The 18,941-nt window shown below is 45.0% G+C and overlaps 1 protein-coding gene across 2 annotated transcripts in view; it reads right to left on the reverse strand.

Moving 5' to 3' along the window:
- Positions 1-18,941, reverse strand: part of PKIA (cAMP-dependent protein kinase inhibitor alpha) — a 123,183-nt gene that overhangs the window by 48,586 nt on the left and 55,656 nt on the right. The window contains exon 1 of one of the 2 annotated variants that reach the window (XM_063925025.1): positions 13,023-13,134. The exons of the other annotated variant lie outside the window; for it this stretch is intronic. The gene's annotated coding sequence lies outside the window, so the exon portion shown is untranslated. Of the gene's footprint in view, positions 1-13,022; positions 13,135-18,941 lie in introns of those variants that run through there. 2 annotated transcript variants of the gene reach the window in all.

The following is an 18,941-nucleotide window of genomic DNA, read 5'->3' on the forward strand; positions in this document are numbered from 1 at the left end:
GACCTCTACTAACTTTGGCCTCACAAATGGAGCAGATGCCTTCACAAACATTGTCAGGATTTGGATACAAATAATTCCACACCCAAGAGGTGGCTTTTTTGGTCGTATGCCCAGGCATCACAAAGGGTTTCTATTTATCACGGGCAAGAATTGCAGGAACTGGTGGCTGACTTACACAAACAACATAATCATCAACATCCTCAGTGTCCAATAGAAGTAGTACACACCTATCTCTCTCATCCTGTTCCACTTCCAAACATGAATACTCCATTTCTATTATGCCCTCATCACCATCTTTACTGCTCCCCACATGTGCAGAAATGGTGCAAGGAGGTAAAAGAGGCTTCTCTATAAGGACAGTGTGAGAAATGTCAGACTCACACATAGCTAATGTGGACACCCCTAAACATTCCGCAGAAATGTGTGATATTCTGAATGCACAATTTGTTCTACTGCCTTAGTGGTTTTCATTTTTTTTACATCTTTTCTAGGTTCTGAGTGAAAAGTTCTTGCATTTTCATGAGAGGCAGAAGAAGATGCCTCACTGACAGTTGCAGAACCACCACTTATAAATAAAGGACAAGGCCTAAGCCTTTCCTTGTCACTGCCTGTGGTTAATGGCTTTCTGTCAATTTTATATTTCTCTGCAGCTAACTTTCCTTTTGATGTTTTTCTTTACAACTGTAAAAATTATATTGCTTCTTTAATTTTACATGCCATGACTTAAGCCCTCTATGCCCTTGGGAATTGACCTTAGTAAATGACATTGACATGCTTGTATCATCATGACTGGTGGAAGCCTTTGCAGCACTAGTATGTGGTTCCTGCTCTCCTCTCAATTCATCGTCCTCTACAGTATATCAACAAGCATGAACGAAGTGGGGTAAAGCACACACCACAATTTGTACAATTTAAAAAAAGAAAAACTTTGTTCACAAATTACACAGCAGAGTCAAAACGCTTATGTGAATGAACTTGGGTACGACCTACAGCATCACAATACGTGTGTGAAAATTAAGCTGTGGTATGACCTGCAGTGTTACAATACTTGCATGAAATTGGGATAAGGCCTACAGCTTCACAATATGTGTATGAATATTACGCTGTGGTACGACCTGCAGCGTCACAATACTTGAATGAATATTACACTGCGGTCTGGCTTACAGTGTCACAATATATGTATAAATATTAAGCTGCGGTACGACCTGCAGCATCACAATACTTGTATGAATTTGGGGTATGGCCTGCAGTATCACAATACATGCATGAATATTACACTGCGGTCTGATATAGTGTCACAATACGTGTATGAATATTAAGCTGCAGTACGACCTGCAGGAACACAATATTTCTATGAAATCAGGGTACGACCTGCAGTGTCACAATACTTCTATGAAATTGGGGTACGGCCTGCAGCGTCACAATACTTGTATGAAATATAAGCTGTGGTACGACCTGCAGCGTCAGAATACGTATATGAAATTGGGGTACGCCTGCAGCATCACAATACTTGTATGAATATTAAGCTACAGTACGACCTGCAGTGTCACAGTGCTTGCATATGAAAAATAATAGTATAGTACACTGGGGTACAGCACAAAATATATATATATATATATTTATAAATAATTTCCCATTTTGACTAATCAGTCCAGAGCAACTGCTGCCATTTTTATGCATCCCAGTTCCTACGTTTTCATGTATAGTTAAGTCGCTTGGCCTTGTTCGACTCAACTATGCGCAAAAACATATGAACTGGGGTGCAGAAAAATGACAGCAAGTGCTCTGAACTGATTAGTCGAAATTTTAAATATTTGGCTATAACAGATGGCAGTTTGTTCGCCGAGGGGCTGGAGAGTGGTACAATATTGAGTGTCTGCAGGCAACAGTGAAGCATGGTGGAAGATCCTTGCAAGTTTGAGGGCTGCATCTCAGCAAATGGAGTTGGGGATTTGGTCAGGATTATTGATGTCCTCAATGCTGAGAAATACAGGCAGGTACATATCTATCATGCAGTGTCATCAGGGATAAGTCTGATTGGCTCCACATTTATTCTGCAGCAGGACAACGACCCCAAACATACAGCCAATGTCATTAAGAACTATCTTCAGTGTAAAGAAGAACAAGGAGTCCTGGAAGTGATGATATGACCCCCACAGAGCTCTGATCTCAACATCATCAAGTCTATCTGGGATTACATGAAGATAGAGAAGGATTTGAGCAAACCTACATCCACAGAAAATCTATGGTTAGTGCTCCAAGATGTTTGGAACAACCTCCCTGCTGAGTTTGTTCAAAAACTGTGTGCATGGGCGTGTTAAGAGAGGATGGGACCCACGTGCTGCCTCCATCGCAGGCCCCCTCCACTCCGGCAGCAGTCTGCTGTGCATGCACAGGTTTCCGGGAACATGATGCCCTTTGCGGGACTCCGGGGTAAGTATAATATATGGGTGCAGTGTGTTGCGTGTGGGCCCCCAGGGGCCCGTGTGCATCGCACCCACTGCACCCATTATAGAAATGTATTTTGTTAATTGATCAAAATAAACTATTAACACTTATATTTTTGAAAGCATTCTTACTTTGCAGCATTTTTTCCACACCTATCTAAAACTTTTGCATGGTACTATCAGTGGCGTAACTACTGCCCCCGCAGCCCTCGCGGTGGCTTGGGGACGCCGCCACTGATTTAGCGCAGATTGACATGCGGACGAGCGTCCAAATGTCAATCTGCTGTCTCCTCTCGCTCCTTCCCTCCGCTGCTGTGAAGGAGAGACACGGAGGGCATAGCGCGCAAATCTCCTGTGTCCCTCCTGGGTCTCCGGCGGGTCTAATAAATGAAGTGCCGTTCGTGAGCTCTGATTGGCTCACGAACCGACACTCCCTTTAACAGACCCGCCAGAGACGCAGGAGGGACACAGGAGAGGCGCGCGTTGTGCCCTCCGTGTCCCTCCATCACAAAACAGCGGGGGAGCGCGGGGGGTATTTAACTGGCACTGGGGGATAATTTTCGGCACAGGGGGAGGGGGCATATGTGGCACTGAGGGGGCATTTGTGGCACTGGGGGGGTATATGTGTACCTGGCACAAGGGGGGGGCTATATTTGGCACTGGGGGCATGTGAGTACCTGGCACTGTGGGGGAATATCTGGCACTGGGGGCATATGTGGCACTGGGGGGGGTATATGTGTACCTGGCACATGGGGGGGCTATATTTGGCACTGGGGGCATGTGAGTACCTGGCACTGTGGGGGAATATCTGGCACTGGGGGCATATGTGGCACTGGGGGGGTATATGTGTACCTGGAACATGGGGGGGGGGCTATATTTGGCACTGGGGGCATGTGAGTACCTGGCACTGAGGGGAGATATCTGGCACTGGGGGCATATGTGGCACTGGGAGCACAGCCCTAGCAACAAGCACTACCCCCTAGCAACGAGCATGACACCCAGTGCATGAAACCCCTGGCAACGAGCATGACACTCAGTGCATGAAACCCCTGGCAACGAGCATGACACCCTGAGCATGAAAACCCCTGGCACCGTGCATGGAACCAAGAACATGAAACCCCTGGCAACGAGCAGGTAATTTAAAAGTAATTAGAAGCCTTACTGTAGGACTTAATGTGTAATGGGCATTACGGTGTGTGGCATAATGTATCACGGACATTGCAGTTTGTGTCATAATGTGTCACAGGCATTACGGTGTGTGGCATACTATATCACGGGCATTGTGGTATGTGGTATAATGTCTCAGGGGCACTGCAGTGTGGCATAATGTATAACGGGCATTGCGGTGTGTGGCATAGGGTATAACGGGCATTGCGGTATGTGTCACAGGCATTACGGTGTATGGTATACTATATCACGGGCATTTTGATATGTGGTATAATGTCTCAGGGTCATTGCAGTGTGTGGCATAATGTAACACGGACATTGCGGTGTGTGTCATAATGTGTCAGGCATTACGGTGTGTTGTATACTATATCACGGGCATTGTGGTATGTGGTATAATGTCTCAGAGTCATTGCGGTGTGTGTCATAATGTGTCACAGACATTGTATGTGCTATAATGTATCAGTGGCATTGCAGTGTGTAGCATAATGTATAACGGGCATTGCGATTCCTGTCATAATGTGTCACAGGCATTACGGTGTGTGGCATAATGTGTTGGGGGCATTACGGTGTGTGCATATTGTGTCATGTGCATTACTGTGTGTGGCATAATGTCTAAGGGCCATTGCAGTATGTGGCATAATGTATACTGGGCATTACTATAAGGAGAAAAAATGACAAATAATGTAAGGGGCATGAATCAGGATTATTTTTCTTTCCTGTGGTGGCTAACGTCTGGGCGTGCAGGTTGCAAAACTGGGGTATAAGGTAGTCTTTTCCTGCAATGCCACGCCCCTTTATGTGAAGCCACACCCATTTAAACGGAACCACGCCCCTTTTTGCGGCGCACACATGTTTGTCCCTTTACTAGTGCCAATTATGGGGGATGGGGTAGGGGGGGGGGGCGCGGAAGAATTTTTTGGCTTGGGGGAGAAACATTTCTAGTTACGCCACTGGGTACTATATATATGTCCTGACAAAATGTATTTAAAATAAATGAAACATTGACTACCTTGAAGTCGCCTGACTGCTGTAATCAAGTTTTTACGCTGCAAGACCCGCGAGTGCCACCATTACCTTTGTAAATTTGAGTCTACAGCCCACTGGAGGGCACCGGGGCAATTATTATTACTAAGTATTGAGTGCCGGTCATTGCTGGTTTATATATATATATATATATACACACACACACACACACACACACACACACACACACACACACACACACAGGAGTCTTCTGTGCCACCCGGAAGAGTAGGTAAGTATGGTTATAGCGTGGCATGAGGTTGGACTGCCGTGACATTATGGGCTGATTTAGTTAGGAGCAAATCCGTTAACCAATGCTATATTCTGTGATGAGGTATGTAAAAAGATTTTCATAACCCTCTCAAAACCTAGGTGCCCTTCTTGTTGGAGTTGGTGCCTCCTTAGACCAGACAGTAGAACAGGCATTACCAACCTCATAATAATATAGTTCAGGTTTTAGTGATATCCATGCTTGAGCATGGGTCGGGTACAGGATACCAGCGGTCAGAATACTGACACTAGCATCTCCACTGCCATGATTCTGACAGGTGTGAGCTACTAAATCATACTTGCCTACTCTTCCGGAATGGCCGGGAGAGCTAATTCTTCCGAGTCTGGCCTCTGCTCTCTCTGTCTCCAGACAAACCCCATCTGCCAGATTCATGGCTAAAATGACGTGAACATGCTTCTACGCCCCCTGCACAGCTAACTCTACATCACCACGCCCAGAGCTGCCCCCTGTGTTGCACCACGCCCCCAATCCACCCCCGCTGGCTGACCTTCCTGTTCCCTCATCCTGGAGAGCGACCTTTTAAAGTAGGTAAGTATGAACTAAACTAAACCTAACCCTTACTTTAATTTAGTCATCACTTCCTACAATACACTGCATTTCTGAAGGCTAATAACTCAAAAAGTGCTGTAACCTATAGAAATCAGTGTGTATTCTTATGCAGAATCTCCCATGTGTCAATATGCATTTGCCAGTTAACTAAATCCTTATTTTATATATATAATTTAATTTGAGCAGTAATAGAAAACAAGCTGACAACATCTGTGTGCCGTTCTAAAAATAACGGATTAAACAGATTCCTGAGTAATGGGATATTTTCCCTGATACCCTTTAGTACTCTAATGGGAAGGCATCTACACCTTCCAGCTTCTTTCTTATTAATCTCTCTCCTTAGTGTAAAAGCCTCCAAAGACAGAGGTTATTTCTACTAAAAACTGTAACTTACCTGTGTTACGTCAATCAAGGTCTTTGGCGGTTCTCTTCTTACCAGTCCTAAGCAGCAGATCCTTCCTCTTGCTTGGTGGATCTGGGGTCTGACTCAGAGATGGACGCAGTTCATACTGCAGCTGTGTCTTTGGACGCAGCTGCTGTATGAAAATATGCTAATGCCACAGGAGGAGTCTTGTGTAAATACACACCTCCTGCTGGCTTCTCTGATCCGCTGCTGCATCCGAAGATGTAGCATTGGATCATCTGTGTGAACATCGGCCATGTGAGTATTCCTAAGGTTACTCAGGATGACCAATGTTTTCAAGCTGCTGGGACCAGTGAAGCTGAGTATGAGAACAAGTATGAGTGAGCATCACCCTCTGCCAACTATGTCCATTCTGGTGAGACATACTTGCTGACCTTTGGGCTACCTGTGATGTTAGTGTATTAGAATGCATAATATTTGTAGACACTCCCTTACTAATCTGTGTAAGCCTGAATCTTCAGTGATGGTCCCTGGGACCAGGGGGATGCTGGGAAGTGGGTGGTCCAGTGTGCAGTGTGCCTGGAGTTGTTGAGGGAATAAACAGCACAGCAGTGAACTCATATGTCTCTGTGTCCTGATGACTGGATTTACAAACATATGAACAAAACATGGTGTCAGAAGAAGTTTAACTTGGACTGCTAGTGCTCTCAGATTGTGAGAGAATCTTGCAGAAGTCTGTGGCTGTGATACTCCTATCTTCAAACAGTGAGTAACCGTGGATAAACTAGCTCCTCCAACCGGCATGCTGATGTCTGGTAACTTGTCTGAAAACTGGAAAAGAGTTAAGCAAAGGTTTAATATATATCTTGCTGCATGTGGAGCTGATTCAGAGGCTGACAAAACGAAGGCATCCATTTTCCTCCATGTGATAAGAGAGGATATGCTGGACATTTATAATAGTTTTCAGTTTGATGAGGGGCAGAATATGGTGCTATCTTCTATAATGCAAAAGTTTGAAGATTACTTTGTGCCAAGGAAAAATGTGACATATGAAAGAGATAAGTTTTTCACATGTGATCAGAAGTCTGTAGATGGATTTGATCAGTATGTTACAGAGCTGCAATCACTCAGTAAAACTTGTGAGTTTGGTGATTTAAAGGATTCACTGATTAGAGATCGTATTGTCTGTGGAATACCTGATAATGGACTCAGAGAGAGATTGCTGAGAGAGCAAGACCTAACACTAGAAAAGGCAGTGACTATGTGTAGATCTGCAGAAATAACTAGATTTCAAGCCAAAAAGTTACACAAGGAAGCTGATGTGCATGTAGTGCAGAAAACAGACCCATGCAAACCTCCATTCTAAAGAATGAAGCAGTCTAAGCCACAGTCTAATAAGGAAATGTGTAGTAGATGTGGAAATGCTCACAATCCTAAAATGTGAACTGCTTATGGTAAAACCTGCATGAATGTGGTAGACTTAATCACTTTGCCAAATGCTGTAAAATTAAAAGTAAAACAACCAAAGTGCATGCTGTTAAACAAACAAATGAATTATTTGTGGATTGCATTGAACTTTGCAGTGCAGATAAGAAAGAATGGATTGTCCCTTTAACTGTGAACGAGATTGTCATTCCCTTTAAGCTTGATACTGGTGCACATGTGAATTTAATATAATTTCAAGACTATAAGACTTTTAGAGTAAAACCTAAAATTCATCCAGCCAAAGTGAAAGTTACAGGGTACACTGGGGATGAAATTCCTGTGAAAGGTACATGCTTAGTGACACTGAAATATAAGGGACAACAGTTTAAAACATCTCTACTGATTGTGGATAAAAATGTGCAACCGATTCTAGGATTAAGTTCCTGTGAGAAACTAAGCTTGCTAAAGAAAGTTTTTATGGTGACATCACAAGTAGAAGATAACTGCAAATCGATGTTTACAGAGTACAGAGACTTGTTTGAAGGTCTAGGTTGTTTGCCTGGAGAGCATAAAATAAATATAGACACGAAAGTTTCTTCAGTGATACAGTCCTGTAGAAAAGTGCCGTTTGCGCTGAGAGAAAAACTGAAACGAGTTAATCGCATGGAAGCCTTGGGTGTGATACAGAAAGTTGATAAGCCTACTGAATGGGTAAGCTCCTTAGTAATTGTTGAAAAGAAAAATGGACAACTCCGAATATGTCTAGACCCCAGAGATTTAAACAAAGCAATTAAACAAAAGCATTTCAAACTACCAACCAGAGATGAAATCATGTCGCAATTTGCGGGAGCAAAATGGTTCAGTAAATTGGACGCATCTTCAGGATTCTGGCAAATGAAGCTAGATGAGGCCAGCTCAAAGCTTTGTACATTTAATACACCAGAAGGTCGATACAGATTTCTTCAACTACCATATGGAATATTGTCTGCTCCAGAAGTATATCACAAAAAGATACACATGATTTTTGAACATATTCCAGGTGTTGAAACAATGATGGATGACATTATTGTCTGGGGATCTACAAAGGAAGAACATGATTCTAGATTGAGACAAGTAATGGAACTTGTCAAGAAAGTGAATATAAAGCTAAACAAGGACAAATGTGAATTTGACGTGAATACACTTACCTTTATGGGCGACGTGGTCTCGGATCAAGGTGTAAAACCAGACCCAATGAAAATATCAGCCATAGTGAACATGGAACATCCTAACAACAAAGACGACGTCAGAAGATTCCTAGGAATGATTACTTACTTAGGAAAGTTTATTTCTCAACTCTCTGAACGAACAGCCTCTCTTAGATGGTTGTTGGACAAAGATAACGAGTGGATGTGGTCACCTGAACAAGAAGAAAGTTGGCAAAACTTGAAACAGATCATTACAGAGCAACCAGTGCTAAAATTCTTTGATCCTGCGAAAAGAATAAGAATTTCAGCAGATGCTTCACAATTTGGCCTAGGCTCAGTGTTGTTACAAGAACATGAGGATACATGGCAACCAGTAATCTATGCATCAAGAGCACTGACACGTGCTGAAACAAGGTATGGTCAGATAGAAAAAGAACTTCTAGCGATCACATATGCATGTGAGCGATTTCATCAGTTTGTGTATGGTCAAACATTTACAGTGGAAACTGACCACAAGCCATTGATAGCTATCATGACTAAATCATTACATGACTGTCCCATGAGAATTCAACGAATGCTTATCAGACTACAGAAATATGATGTACACTTGCTGTACTGTCCTGGCAAATACATGTACATTGCTGATACACTTTCTCTTGCTGTGGACAAAAGTGAAGGTTCCAAAAGTCTGATGGATGAAGAGATAGAAGCCTATGTTAATTTGATCGTAGCTTCTCTACCAGTGTCCCTTGCAAGACAAGAACAGATTAGGAAAGAAACTGAGACAGATGACACAATGAAAGTGTTGAAAGATATCATTCTGAAAGGTTGGCCAGCAGAAAAACATGCATGCCCGCTGTCTATCCATGATTATTGGATGTACCGCAGTGACCTTACAGTTGTCGATGGCATTATTTATAAAGGCAATAGGTTTGTCATACCTGCACGAATTAGAAAAACTATGCTGTGCAAGATACATGAAGGCCACTTAGGAGAAGAAAAATGTAAGCGGAGAGCGCGTGAAGTTATGTATTGGCCAAGAATGAACCAAGACATAGCACAGACTACAGCTACATGTGAATTATGTCTTACGTATAGACCGAAACAACAAGTGGAGCCACTGAGTCCTCACGCAGTGCCAGAGAGACTGTACCAGAAAGTTGGCGCAGATTTGTTTGATTGTAATGGGAAAACGTACATTGTCGTGACTGATTATTACTCTAACTACCCTGAGGTGAAGACACTACATACAACTACTAGTAAAGCCGTAATCAATTGCATGAAGTCAATCTTTGCAAGGCATGGTGTTCCTATGGAAGTGTTCACTGACAATGGTCCTCAGTTTTCCAGTGCTGAATTTAGACAATTTGCTGATGAGTGGGAATTTGTCCATACTACGCCAAGTCCCCACTATCCATGCTCAAATGGGTTGGTGGAAAGTTCAGTAAAAACTGTAAAGAGTCTCTTGAAAAAAGCTCAAGAAGGTAAAGAAGATTTCTACAAAAGTCTTTTAATCTACCGCAGTACACCTTTACAGAATGGACTTTCTCCTACACAAATGCTGATGGGAAGGAGGATTAGAGCAAATCTCCCAATACATGATGAACTGCTTAATACACATAACTCAGCGTTGGTCAGACTGAGTAAGGAACATCAACAGGCGAAACAGAAACTGTTCCATGACAGGCGAGCAAAAAGCTTATCTGATCTAAAATCGGGTGACCAAGTCCGTCTCAGAGATCATGAGAAAGGCATTTGGGTGCAGAAAGGTATTGTGCAACCACAAGTAGCATCAAGATCTTATACTATACGTACAGAGCGTGGAATGGAAGAAGAAATCGACTGGATTTAAGATCTCAACCTAACCATAATGAAGACAACATGACTGAAGAATATCCTTCATCTGACATGTATGATGATCCTGATAATGGTGAACAAATCACGATTCTAGAAAGGTCCAACATGGTCGATGAAACACAGAATGTGTATGAAAGACCCAAAAGGGAAATACGCAGACCTGAGAGACTCATTGAAATGTGTTAGATGATGTTCTTAATATGACGTTGTTAATTGTTGCATTGAAGCGTACAGGGCTTATCTTTAAAGAAAAGAGGATGTGATGTTAGTGTATTAGAATGCTTAATATTTGTAGACACTCCCTTACTAATCTGTGTAAGCCTGAATCTTCAGTGATGGTCCCTGGGACCAGGGGTATGCTGGGAAGTGGGTGGTCCAGTGTGCAGTGTGCCTGGAGTTGGTGAGGGAATAAACAGCACAGCAGTGAACTCACATGTCTCTGTGTCCTGATGACTGGATTTACAAACATATGAACAAAACACTACCTTCTCTAGGAGGCACTGCAGGGGGGTGGTTGTTGCAGGTCAGTGGGTGGCACAGGGGGTGTGATGGCGTAATTACGATATTGTGGCGCCGAGATCACAGGCATTGTGGAAGTGGACAGCTGCAGGCAGGTGGGTGGCACGTGATTCTTGCCCACTCTTCCGAGTGTCCAGTAGCCCCACCTAATTTTCAGGACCCTCCCGAATCATCCAGGAAAGTAGGCAAGTATGTGTTGGGACAGTCCAAATTTGTAAAGGGCAGTCTCATACTCTGGTCTTTTTATTGGCTGCAAAAAGAGTCTTAAAATATGCTCTACTCCATGGTGCTCAGCTTATAATGGGGGAGCTACATGTACAAACAAATGGTATCCACGGCAATGCCAATGTGTTTGAGGGGGAAGAGTTATTGAGCGTGGCCTAGTTCCATCTAAAGAGCTATAGGCATTCATGAAGACGATGAAACAGAAAGAGAAAGATGATGTTTAGGGCATGCAACCATTAAATTATGGGAGGTATTATTTATTGTTGCAACCACACAATGCTGTGAAGTCACCTCAGGCTACCTTTCCCCCACTAGGACTGCTCCCTGAACATACACAATGCCAGAAACTGAAACAGGATTTCACAGCTTACAAAAGTATTTCAAGGGTCACAATATAATAGAGACATGTTTTTGTCACATATTAGCTTCACAGAAGGTATTATTTGAAAATGTATTTCAGTTTAATTTCATTAATTAATTAGATTGTAAGCTTGTGAGCAGGGCCTTCCTACCTCTATGACTGTTTGTTATTATCCAGTTTTGTTATATCATTGTTTTGTTATATCATTGTTATTTCCAATTGTAAAGCGCAACGGAATTTGCTGCGCTATATAAGAAACTGCTAATAAATAAACAAATAAATAAAATTAATGATATCATTAATGAAAAACCCATTCACTCTAGTCAGGTTCTGTGACAAAAAAGAAAAACAATAAATACATTTATGATGCACTTGTCTAAACTAAGTTGGTATCGATATCCTGGTGCAAAGGATTCCAGTGGTCAGAGTGCCGGTGGTGAAATCTTGACGGATCCCGGTGAGTTATTTAACCCTAATTCTAACCGACTCCTGAAGCCTAACCCTAACCATCCCCTCCCACAGTCTAACCCTAACCCACCCCTCCCGCAGCCTAACCCTAACGCACCCCTCCCGCAGCCTAACCCTAACCCACCCCTCCCGCAACCTAACCCAACCCTCCCACAGTCTATCCCTAACCTTCCCCTCCCGCAGCCTAACCCTAATTGTCCCCTCCCGCAACTTTAACCCTAATCGTCCCCTCTCGCAGCCTAACCCTAACCGTCCGCTCCCGCAGTCTAACCCTAACCACCCCCTCCCGCAGCCTGACCCCACCCCTCTCGCAGCCTAACCCTAACCGTCCGCTCCCGCAGTCTAACCCTAACCATCCCCTCCTGCAGCCTGACCCCAACCCACCCCTCCCACAGCCTAACCCTAACTGTCCCCTCCCGCAGCTTTAATCCTAATCGTCCCCTCTCGCATCCTATCCCTAACCCCACACCCGAAGAATAACCCTAACCCTCCACCTAGTGCCTAACCCTAACCCCAGTATTTACCATCAGGAGTCTGCTGCAGAGATTCTGACCGCTGGGATCCTGAGCGCCAAGATATTGACTACAGCCTGTACATTTTTAATTAGGTTTTGGTTTAAAGGCATTCTAGTAATGGGATGTAGTTAAAATATTGACAGTAACAATGTCAATAACAATGATCTGCTTACAGTATGCAAAGAGGAATATAACAATTACTCAGTGACAATATGGAGAAAATAATTATTCCTGGATCAAAAGACTTATCCCAAACCAGGAACTAAAGTATAGTAAATATCAATTATGACAGATTAATTGCATAGCATTTTACCAATGCAATGTGTTTATTACTGCAAATAAAGCTAGAGAAATGAACTTCCCCTAAAATGCAATAATATAATTATATTGTTTCTCTGTATATTTTGAAGAACTAGTAGTTACGGTAATTATAACACAAATACTAAATTAAATATTAATTGTAGAAGGACAATTGTGTAACAGGTCCAAATCATATCCGTATGTCATCCAGTTAATTTCTACTGAGCCCCAAGCCTGAACTATATATAGACATAATACAGTGAGAGCATAGGGCCGTGAGTAAGCAGATCAAACAGTGCACAATAGCAAATATTATTACTCACTTTTAGATTTCGTGCTTAGAAAATCCTCGTGGCGCAGGCCGTACAGGTGATATTTACATCTCAGGCTTCCAGTTTGCTGCATTGATTGCTGCCAGTCTATTTATGGATTGCTATGTCATCACCTTGCTAAAGACTGTGACAGCTGCCCCCATAAGTGGCGTTTTAACTACAAAGTGCTAGGCAGAAACACTGTAGCCAGATAATTCACTCCTGCACTTCTCAGATCCCATGCAAACACACATACTGTGTCATTGTTATATGTTTATAAAATAATCTGACTCCCGCTTAAGATCATTGCAAATCTATAACATTACCAACTAAACACTTGATTCATGTACTCCCCCCCCCCCCCCAAGTCCCTGATAAGTTCAAACCATCAAGTACTAAGGGGTCTATGTACTAATACTTGGAGAAAGACAAAGTGGACGGAGGTAAAGTACAAACCAACCATCTCCTAACTGCCATTTTTCAAACTCCGCCTGTAACATGGCAGTTAGCTGATTGGCTGGTATTTTATCTCCGCCCACTTTATTTCTCTCCAAGGCTTAGCACATAGACCCCTAAGTTTCCTACCTCCTTAGTTCTGCTAGGTTTGATACTAGCTCTTCCATATGGTTGTGAGTTGTAGTGTTCCTGATTGTACTATCACAATGAAGAAATAATTATGGCTCCCTCAAAACTTTACATCGCTCCCCCTGTTAATTATGTAAATATGACAAATATTGGTGTGGCTCCCTTATTTGAATTTTGGTTTGTGCTGCAGCCCCACCTCTGGAGACACCACTGGATCCAACTTTGCACTCCGGATCTCCTTCCAGTAGTAAGCAGCGAGGCTACGGGGGCTAACACCATGTGTAGATGGTATTAGTACCTGCAATCAAGCTCTTTCCGTTTTCAGAGATTGATAAACAGAGTCCACGTTGAACCTCCAATGATAAAAGGGCCTGTTACGTAAAACATGCCAAAACTATTATTAAAGTCAGGGATGTGTGCCGGCCCAAATCTTGGGTTTTGTTTTTAGATCTGTATCTCCTTTATGTTTTGGATCTGTTTTTGGTTTTGCCAAAACCGCCCTTAGGAGTTTGGTTTTGGATCTGTATTTTTTTGCAAAAATCATAAAAACAGCTAAAATCACAGAATTTTGGCCTATTTTTGGGCTCGATTCAGACCTGATCGCTGCTGTGCGTTTTCGCAAAGCGGGCGATTAGTGAATGACTGCGCATGCATATGCACCGCAATGAAGCCAAACTGCGACAAGCTGGTGTGAAAATTTCGATCGCACAGCCATTCCAAGCTGATTGACAGGAAGAGGCCATATGTGGGTGGTAACTGAATGTTTTCTGGGAGTGTCAGGGAAAACGGAGATGTGCCCAAGCGTTTTCTGGGAGGGTGAGTAACGTCAGCTCCAGACCTGATCAGCCTGTTCTTTTCGCACTGTAGTAGTAATCCTGGGCTGCACAAACACTGGGAAAACCACTCAATGGTGATTCAGTTGCGAATGGATTTGCAGCTGTCCGCTGACTGAAGGACCTTTTCGCATGGCGTACACATGCGATCGCACACTTGCATGGGGTGAATTTATACTCCCCCTTGGGAGGCGACTATCTGATCGCAGGACAACAAAATTAGCAGCACAGCTATCAGGTCTGAATTATGCCCTTTGTTCCTACGGTATTGTTAACCTCAATAATAGTGGCTACTCAGCTTTCCATATTGCACAGTTGCACTGATTTACTTACACTGCAGTCTGCATAGCTTTGTAAATTGCATTGACTTATTACTCACATGCCATCAATACACATTTTCTTGCCTTTTGGAGAGTAGAGTAAGGGCCCCGTGGGGTGCACAGAATATCTGCCTCCGTTCACTCCTAGGCCCTGTTGCTGGGGCAAACCATGTGGTTCTGCCACTGTTGGGAGGTATGACCCACTAGTTCCCTGCCACTGGTGCCCACAAGCATGGGATTTTTAGTGGAGGGAGTAATAGGGATCTCGATCTTCACTGTGGTGTATGTGTCTACACTTCCAGTGACATGTGGCTAAATGTAATAGCCTCCGAGCTATGGAGGTGCGGGACTTTGTGCGAGTCTGCCCATTTATTTTTTTAAAGCAGCAATCATTTACAAGGCAAAACCAGTTTGGTTTTGCCTTGTAAATGATTGCTGCTTTAAAAAAACAGGCAGACTCGCATTAAATTCATGCAGCTTTGGAACTCGGAGGATATTACATGTAGCCGTCGGCAACACCATATTACAACATGGCCCAAATGGCGCCATTTTTGTGCACCTGCCGCCCCTGCCTTAGTATGCTCCCATTCCTTATTCCAAAGGTAGTAACTATTGGTACATTATGATGCAAGTTCTTTTATTCTGTATATAAGATGCCATTCTCACAAACATTTCTATTCTGTTTCATTGATTGAAGTAAATTAAAATGCAAAATAATAGCATTTGTCATGATGCAGGTTCTAGCGCACCAGTATCTGCCCAGACTAATCACAATGTGATGGCTTTATATGAACCTGCTCAGAAGCAAAGTGTCCCTGGATATTATATTCAAATGTTGGCAAGGATGGAATTTCTATCTGCTACATACAGAAACAGCTGCTGTGCTGTGTTAGGCTGGAGTGAGGAGGAGAACCGGATAGGGTTATCAGCTGTTGTGTAAAAAACTTAAGAGCACTAACAGTCCATACAAATACTTGGGGGTCCACAAACTGGCACAGATTTTATCCAAGAAGGATGTTGGAGGTAAAGTGACAGAGAACATCACTGACCTTTTAGCTGAGTATCTAGATGGATAGAATTTTGGTTGCTGGTTCTAAAATAAAATATTTGTTTCTATCACTGTACAATATACAATATATGCAGTTCTCTGTGTCGTAGAACATTACCTTCTTTGAGGGCATGTTCATTTATCACTAGTAAAATGAACTGTGCCGCATAACTATGCACACTGAGAGTACAGCATACCTCCCAACATTTGTGTGGGCAAACTCAAGACCTTGTGTGCGCCAAAGCCACACACGCATGTCCGAAAAGGGGTGTGGACTTGCAGAATCCCTCGTTTCATCACTCTGGGGGATTGTCCAGCACTCCCGAAGATACTTGGCTGCCCCAAAGACTATTCCTACATTGTGTAGATGCACGGTGTCCATCGCACCCGCTGCTCACCTGCCCCTCTGCACAGCAGAGCTGTGGTGTGTGCTCCACCCAAACCCCTCCCCCTGCGGATCACTGTTGCCCGCGGGCAGTGTCGGACAGTTGCATAAAGGGCCCATCAGAGTAGTGGTATGGGCCCATGCTTAGGGGTGTGGCCATTCACCAGAGCGGTTGTGTCCAACCAACACAGAGGCTTTCCTAACCATTTGAGTATAAATGGTCTGGGCCCTTTCATAAATATAGTCCATGCATGATAATGTACCTGATTAATAACAGCGCTGCACTGTAGAAAATACATCATACTCCTTCGGAGTATAATGTAACATATTTAAAAAGTATAATTCAACTGCACAGTCTGGAAACTGATGACCAGAGGAAGGGGTGAGCCCTAAAGCAGTGGGGCTGCACAAGTGTTTTCCGCTGTACCACTGTGGGCCAGTCCAACCCTACCCGCGGGTGGGACAGCAGGACAGTCCCAGACAAACGTGACTGTCCTGGCCAAAGTGGGGCAGTTGGGAGGTATGAGTACAGGTAGAACCATGTTCATTAAACGGAAAGTCTTCTGCTATCAGTGCTAACAATAATATAGTGCATCTAAGCTTACAGCCCTTCACCAGAGACTCCAATTCTCTTCAAGTTCCTACACTAGCATAAAAAATGCCCAGCACACCGTTACATTGCAGTATAACGACAGCGGGATCCCGACCACCGGTGTGCCGGCAGCAGGGCGAGCACTAGCAAGCCACTTGCGGGCTTGCTGTGCTCGCCATGCTGCAGGCACGGTGGCTGGCTATGCTCACCAAAGGTTATATTCTCCCTCTATGGGTGTCTTGGACACCCAGAGAGGGAGAAAAGCCTCTGGTGTCGGTATTCTGGCGGCGGTATGTCAGAGCTAGTTGGGATTCCGGTGTAGGTATTGTGACGTCCGGGATCCCGACTAGCGGTATTGTAACCACTTCCCATTGGAATTATGCATTGCAGTCGGTGTCCGGCTCTTCAGTATGGCATGCAGCTGCAGACCATCAGGAACTGGGGCATTGCACCCTAGGCGACAACACTGGCTGCTCCTCCTCCTTGTGGCCCTGCTGCAAACAGCCCTAAAGCTGCAGTTATGAAGAGCGAGTGCTAAATAGCGCAAGTGACCGTAAACATCAAGGTAGTAGGATTGTATGATCTTTGCACAATTTAGTTAGGTACGCAAACAGTTAACAGTTTGGGAACAGGAGTCTCTTAGAATAGTGGTAGTGTTTAAGGAGGAGCTAGAGGGCATTTTGTGGAGGAAGGAGTATACTTCTTCCTCTTTCTGTTTTGGATTTCCCCTGAGGAGGTTATACTGCTACACTATCTTGTAGCTATTTTTAGTTTTTTGCTCTAGTTTTGCTCTACTACTGTATTTCTTGGGTGTGGTATGGTATGCCGGCGGTCGGGCTCCCGGCGACCAGCATACTGGCCCTGGGAGCCCGACCGCCGGCATACCGACCGCCGGCATACCGACAGTGTGGCGAGCGCAAATGAGCCCCTTGCGGGCTCGCTGCACTCGCCATGCTGCGCTCGCCACGCTGCGCTCGCCACGCTGCGGGCACGGTGGCGTGCTACGCGCGCCACGCTATTTTATTCTCCCTCCAGTGGGGTCGTGGACCCCCACGAGGGAGAATAATTGTCGGTATGCCGGCTGTCGGGATTCCGGCGCCGGTATACTGTGCGCCGGGATCCCGACAGCCGGCATACTGAAGACCACCCGTATTTCTTCCTATATCTCCCCATTCTCTACTCCTTTCTTCTCCTTATTTCCATTCTCTTTCCTTTTACTGTCCCCTCTTTGTTTGACTGTGCGATGGCTTTCGCCAACGCAGACAGGCGGCCCCTCCTTGGTGATGCAGCCGCCTCACCGGTGCCTCCCGCTTGTCGCCGCCGCCCGTCTTTCTGCCTGGCGGCAGTCCCGCCTCCGGCCCCTTCCTCTGCAGGGTCACGCGGGCTGCTGCGGCGGGTGCATGTGCGGGGTGATCTCCAGCTGTCTCGCAACAGCTGCCACCGGGGGACCCGCGACGCGCTCTGGTGTAGGCCTCTGGCTTCCACATCTAGCACCCCCTCTGCCTCGGCTCCCGCCGCTACACGTGGTACGCGAGTCGGGGCTGCGGTGGGGGTGCGCACGCGTGCCCAGCTTGTATTAGCTCCTGGAGGTCCTGCTGTGTCTGCCTTCAGGGGCTTAGTTCACAATGATGTTGGGGTTTTAACCCTTGGGAGGTCCACAGAGAATATTGGGGCTAATGGTATGACGGCAGCAAGTTTATCCTCCCTGTCACGCGGTACCCGGACTCGAGCTCAGCGTGGCAGAAGGTGCGCGGCAGTAGCTCCTGGTCAGGGGGTACTCTCGGCTCCCCATGCATTACAGTCTCCTACGGCAGGTGCTGTGGCATCAGTGGCTGCTCTGGGTCGGCCTGATTGGGGTACTCCCCGTCGAGCTGTGCACCCTCCAGCCGATGCACACCTGCTTCAGATGGCTCCTAGTGTAGGAACAGGCACCTAGCTCGGGGGCTTCTATTTCAGGATGGCAGTACTCGGCCCCTTGCCAGTGGGGAATCTCCGTTAGTGGCCCTGCGCTACCGGCTGCTCATGCGGCTGACCCGGCCGTCCCCACGCCTCCGGCTGAGGACTCATGGGCAGTTACAGCGCTTCTTCTTTCAGTAATTGTGACTTTGACTTCCCTATTAACTGTGCAGGTGTCCGGGAATGGATCGGTGGGTCAGGGTGGCTTTATT

The sequence above is a fragment of the Pseudophryne corroboree genome, chromosome 5 (assembly GCF_028390025.1).
Source record: "Pseudophryne corroboree isolate aPseCor3 chromosome 5, aPseCor3.hap2, whole genome shotgun sequence".
NCBI classification, from domain to species: Eukaryota; Metazoa; Chordata; class Amphibia; order Anura; family Myobatrachidae; genus Pseudophryne; species Pseudophryne corroboree.